Below are 6623 nucleotides of genomic sequence, written 5' to 3'. Positions count from 1 at the left end.
TTTGGTGGGAACAAGTAGCTACAAGCAGGAGAAGGTGTGGAGAACCACCTATAACCACTTGGACTGAGCTCAAGAGACTGATGAAGAAGCGATTTGTACCAAGTCACTACCATAGAGACTTGTACCAAAAACTTCAAACCTTGACACAAGGTCAACGCTCAGTTGAGGACTACTACAAGGACATGGAAATCTCCATGTTGAGAGCTGATATTCAAGAAGATCGAGAGGCTACAATGGCAAGATTTCTCAATGGTCTGAGGGTTGAAATAGCCGATCAACTTGAGCTTCAATACTATGTGGAGATAGAAGATATGGTGGAAAAGGCTATCAAGATTGAGCAAAGGCTCAAGCGGAGGGGTACCACCAGAAATTATAATCCTAATCCGCAACCATTTACTCGACCATTCCAGCCCAGAAGGGAGGAGAGAGGTCCGAACGCTTGGAACCCTCCAAAGCCGAAGCAAGATCACCGGTCAAGCTCACGGCCACCTTTTACCAAAACCGACTCCAAGGTTGTTTCAAAGCCAACAATTGAAACTTCAAAACCTAGGAATCGTGACACCAAATGCTGGAGGTGTCAGGGAGTTGGGCATATTGCAAGCCAATGTCCAAACCCAAGGACCATGCTTGTCCTACCAAATGGAGACATTGTCACTGATGATGAAGAGGAGGATTGCAAAGACATGCCTCCCTTGGTTGAAGAGGAAGATGAGATAGAGGAAGTTCCAACTCAAGACAAAGTTGGATTGGTAGCAAGAAGGGCCCTAGCTACTCAAGCTAGTAAAGATGAGCTTCAACGTGACAACATCTTTTACACTAGGTGCCATGTGACCAACAAGGTATGCAGCTTGGTGATTGACCCCGGAAGTTGCACTAATGTTGCTAGTGCATTGATGGTGGAGAAACTAAACTTGCCAACTAGTGAGCACCCCCGTCCCTACAAGCTTCAGTAGTTAAACAACAGTGGAGAGATACGTGTTCACAAACAAGCTTTGGTTACTTTTCGAATTGGTAGGTATGAAGATGATGTTATGTGTGATGTAGTACCAATGCAAGCTGCACATATACTCTTAGGGTGTCCTTGGCAATTTGACAAAAGAGTCACTTTTGATGGTTTCTTGAACAAATACTCTTTCATACATAATTGTAAAAAAATTACACTTGCACCTCTTACACCTCAACAAGTGCATGAGGATCAAGTTAGTCTACAAAAAGAGTATGACTTGCATGCTACCACCAAGAAGGACAACGCCAAAGCTAAGAAATTAGTGACGGCCGACCCTTCTTCAAGCAAGTTGGATCACTCTCAGTCGGCCTTAGAGCCCACACAGGAGAGAAAACCCAGCATGCTTGCCAAGGTGAAAAATGTGAGACAGGCCTTGCATTCTAATCAGATTTTATTTATTTTATTTGGCAAGGAATCCTTACTCACTAATGCTCTTGATGCTTCTTTGCCTAGTATTATTACTAACCTCTTACAGGCGTATCAAGACGTCTTTCCTAAGGATATACCTACTGGTTTACCTCCATTAAGAGAAATTGAACATCAAATTGATTTCATTCCTGGATCTTCCCTTCCAAACAAGGCACCATATCGGACCAATCCTGAGGAAACCAAGGAGCAATAACGACAAGTGGAGGAGTTGCTTAGTAAGGGTTGGATTCAAGAGAGTCTAAGCGCTTGTGCTGTACCAGTTCTCCTTGTTCCAAAGAAAGATGGAGGATGGAGAATGTGCACTGATTGTAGGGCAATTAATGCCATCACGGTAAAGTACCGCCATCCCATACCTCGTTTGGATGACATGCTTGATGAATTACATGGTGCTATCATTTTTACTAAGATTGATTTGAAAAGTGGTTACCATCAAATTCGCATGAAAGAAGGAGATGAATGGAAAACTGCATTTAAGACAAAACATGGACTTTTTGAGTGGTTGGTCATGCCTTTTGGGCTAACCAATGCACCAAGTACTTTTATGAGACTCATGAATCATGTTTTACGCTCTTTCATTGGTAAATTTGTGGTCGTTTACTTTGATGACATTTTGATCTATAGTAAGACTCTAGATGAGCATGTTGTGCATTTACAAATGGTCCTCGAAGCACTTCGCAAGGCAAGCCTCTACGCTAACCTTAAGAAGTGTACCTTTTGCACAAATCAATTGGTTTTCCTAGGATATGTTGTTAGTGAGCAGGGAATTCATGTTGATCAAGAAAAGGTGAAGGCTATTAGTGAATGGCCAACCCCTACCAATGTAAGTGAGGTGAGAAGTTTTCATGGCTTGGCAAGCTTCTATAGGCGTTTTGTCAAGGACTTTAGCACAATTGCTGCACCACTTACGTCAATTATCAAGAAAGATGTACAATTTCATTGGGGAGAGGAACAAGCTAAGTCTTTCCAATTACTTAAACACAAGCTCACACATGCACCTGTTCTTAGTTTACCTAATTTTGACAAAGCTTTTGAAGTAGAGTGTGATGCTTCTGGTATAGGTATTGGAGCTGTCTTACTTCAAGAGGGCCGCCCAGTTGCCTACTTTAGCGAGAAGTTGAATGGAGCTGCTCTAAACTACTCAACATATGATAAGGAACTGATGGCCTTAGTGCGAGCTCTACAAACATGGCAACATTACCTTCGCCCTCGTGAGTTTGTCTTGCACACAGATCATGAGTCGCTCAAGCATATCAATTCCCAAGACAAGTTGAGTAAGCGACATGCACGATGGATTACCTTCATTGACAGTTTTACCTTTGTGATCAAATACAAGACAGGTAAGATGAATGTAGTGGCTGATGCACTCTCGCGAAGGCATACACTTATCACTACATTAGATGCTAAGTTGCTTGGTTTTAAATTCCTTAAAGAACTTTATGCAACTGACTCAGATTTTGGTGAGATTTTTTCCTCCTTGCCACGACACTCTCGTGAGCATTATTTCATCTCTCAAGGGTTCTTATACTACAAGGACAGGCTTTGCATTCCCAAGAGCTCCATGCGCACACTCCTAGTAAGAGAATCTCATGGAGGAGGGCTAATGGGACACTTCGGCATTGCCAAGACCTTAATGATTCTCCAAGAACATTTCTTCTGGCCACGCATGAGGAGTGATGTGGAACGACACATTGAAAGGTGCGTGACTTGTCACCAAGCAAAATCAAAGGTACACCCTTATGGTCTCTATACACCTTTGCCAATTCCACAGGAACCATGGGTTGATCTGTCAATGGATTTTGTGCTTGGACTACCTAGGATTAGAAAAGGACATGATTCAATCTATGTGGTAGTTGACCGCTTCTCCAAAATGGCCCATTTTATTCCTTGTCTTAAAACAGATGATGCTAAGCATGTTGCAGATTTATTCTTTCGTGAGATAGTTAGATTACATGGCATGCCACGCACTATTGTTTCTGATAGGGACGCCAAATTCCTTAGCTATTTTTGGAAAACTTTGTGGTGTAAACTAGGTACTAAATTGCTATTTTCTACTTCTAGCCACCCACAAACAGATGGTCAAACCGAAGTGGTTAATAGGACTTTATCTACCCTATTGCGCGCAATTATTAAAAAGAACATTAAATCTTGGGAAGATTGCTTACCACATGTGGAATTTGCATACAATCGCACTGTTCATTCTGCTACACGTTATTCGCCGTTTGAAATTGTGTATGGTTTTAACCCTCTCACACCTTTGGATTTAACTCCTTTACCTGTTCATGAGAGAGTTAACTTGGATGGTAAGACCAAAGCTGCATATGTACGTGAGTTACACACTAAGGTGCGAGCCAACATCGAGAAGCGTACACTTCAATACATCCAAAGTGCCAACAAGGGGCGCCGCAAGATGGTCTTTGAGCCTGGCGATTGGGTATGGATACACATGCGCAAAGAGAGGTTCCCAGTCAAACGGCGTAGTAAGCTACTTCCACGGGGAGATGGTCCATTCCAAGTCCTGGAGCGTATAAATGACAATGCCTACAAACTTGAACTTCCAGGTGAGTATGGGGTACATGCTACTTTTAATGTATCTGACTTGAGTCCTTTTCATGCAGACGATGAGTTTGATTTGAGGACAAATCGCCTTCAAGAGGAGGGGACTAATGAGGAGGGGCTCAAGGCTGCTCAAACTTCTAGTGCTCAGGTCATGCAAATACCCAGTGGTCCAATTACAAGAGCGCGTGCTAGGAGAATTCAAGAATCACTTCAAGCTCTTGTTTGCACGATTCAAGAACGAGTTGGTGATGACTTGAGGACCATTGAAGGATTACATAATGGAGAAACTACTCTATACACTTTCCTTCAAATGGAAGAACCAAGTGAAGACTAGTTCACGGAGCACTAGCTTGCTAATTAGGGTTTTAGTTACCATTATTAGTTGTTTGTTAGCATTAATAATTTCGGTCAATTTTCACTTCACTTTGGCCGAATTCAGAGTCTTAATTTTAGTCAATTAGTTGTTAGATATTTTCACCCTTAATGAAGGGCAAGGTCGTCCATTGGACATTCTAGGGTTTGAGTCCTGTAAGGCTATATATAGCCTAGGTTTTCATTCATTAAAGAATAATTCAAATTTCATAAAATATATGTGAGTTTATTCACTCTCTCTTGCCTCAAGAGAATTCCCTTTGAATACTTGAGAATTAATCTCAAGCTGTTCATTGAACTTATCAATCAAGTAGTCTCCTTGATTGTGGCGTTCTTCTATCTATACTTTTGGTTCACTAAATTTGCTAGTCTTGGGTTAAGGAGTTTCCTTAGTTCGTGGCTTGTGATTTTAGAAGGGTCAAGGTTCTGCAATCAACCCAACTTGGTGTTCGTCTAGATCCGTCGCACATCATAGGACTTGTACTTGTACTTGTGGTTGTGTTGGTTAAATATGCATGATTATAGGATGGAAATCTGAAATTTTAAGAGGAAATGCTGTCCAAAGGTTTGGTCCATATGCTTTCTTGGAATAGGGTTGCTTTGAGGGTTAATAAGGGACCTTAGGGTTGTCTAAACCTTTAGCACCAAGTGTTCCTTAAATTACTTTCAAGTTCTCTGGGCTTTACATTAGGGATGTGTGGTTTGGGTTTATGACTCGTATTCGAGTCTCATTGTGTTTTCTTGAATGTTTTAGGGCGTGCCGGTGACTCAAGGCACTCGTTGGGTGGAAAGTTGTGAAATCTCTCTCTTTGTTTGATTGGTGAGTGTACCACTCACATGATTGTTACTTCATGGCTTTATTATACTTGAAATCTATGATTTGAATGCTTGTGTATACTGCTAAGATTGGTTGAGACGAGCGTGTACTTTATCACTCTCGCACTCTATGGCTTATGAGATTGTTTATTGTATCAATTGAATGTCTCTTGAATATATTTGAACTGGTGTCGTTTGGACGTGTATCCAACGACTTTTACTATTGACTCTGAGTTCAACCCCATCGGCGGTCGATTGACTCGAGCCAGCAAGGGCATGGTCGAGGACATTGACAAGCCATGGGGACTATTTTTATGGAATCATTGGGTATGAGACTCTTGATTCCGATATACTCGAGTATTACCATTTTGAACTGGTTGGAGTTCGGGCCCGGTAGGGGTATGTGAGGTGGAAGGAAATTGGAGAAAGTGGAGTCTACGGTATTGGTTACTTCTTAGGCGTTGACGGAGGGTCAACGGGGCGAGATCAAGTACGGCGAGCGAGGAAAAGGGCTCTTGAGAGCCGTCCGTATCCTTTTAAAAATCTTTATTAATGTGGTGTTAGTTGACTCACTTATTGAATGTATTGGGATTGAGTAGCTTTGTGCTTATATGAACTTCGTTACGTGGGTAGTGGTACCTCATTAGGCGAAAGCTCACTCTATTGCCTTTGTTTTCCTTACAGGGAGATGAATAACTTTTGGGAGACCTTGATTTTGAAGCCGAGTTGAGCTAGATTAATATTCTTTTGTATAGCTCCTCGATGGTTGGAAAACCTTAAGTGTATTTTGATTCAACATTTCCTTTTGAGTTGTATTCATGTGTTATTTTGGGTTTGTAAAGGTTCAATTTCAAGGTTTATATGATTTGTTGGTAATCGGTTGGGTTTCGGACAGGATCAGATTTTGAACGACAAAAGAAATTTTTTGGCGGGAAAGGCACAGGGAAATCTGGCCAGATCTTGGCCGGATTGCTGGCCGTGTGATGACCCCACCTCCCCCTAAGGCATACCAAAGGGTTCGGTTCACCGCCTGCCTAACTCTCGCCAGGACTCACTCACTCATATCACGTGCATACATCCATAGACAATAAATAACATCGCAATTCATACTTATAATTTACATCGATGCACAATCAATATACAAAGCCTCTATATACCCAAACTAGTTCAAAGTGTATACAATCCAAGTACAAATCATCCTAATCGAGTGATAGCGTGAGTACAAGTCAAAAGTCAAAAACAACTAGGCTACGCTAGTCTTTACATCTCTCACACCTTGCTCGTACTCCTGTAAGGAAAACAAAACTAACGGAGTGAGCCAAAACTCAGTGAAGTTCCAAATATCAAATTGGACATCAAATAAAGTAATAACAGTGTGATAGTGAAATAACGAGCAGACAACTCGAATCAGAGAAATAACATTTCTGATAGTCAAGAAATATCT

This window comes from Coffea eugenioides, chromosome 2, assembly GCF_003713205.1.
Source record: "Coffea eugenioides isolate CCC68of chromosome 2, Ceug_1.0, whole genome shotgun sequence".
Taxonomy (NCBI): Eukaryota; Viridiplantae; Streptophyta; class Magnoliopsida; order Gentianales; family Rubiaceae; genus Coffea; species Coffea eugenioides.
Note: the sequence above shows the minus strand (reverse complement) of the source record.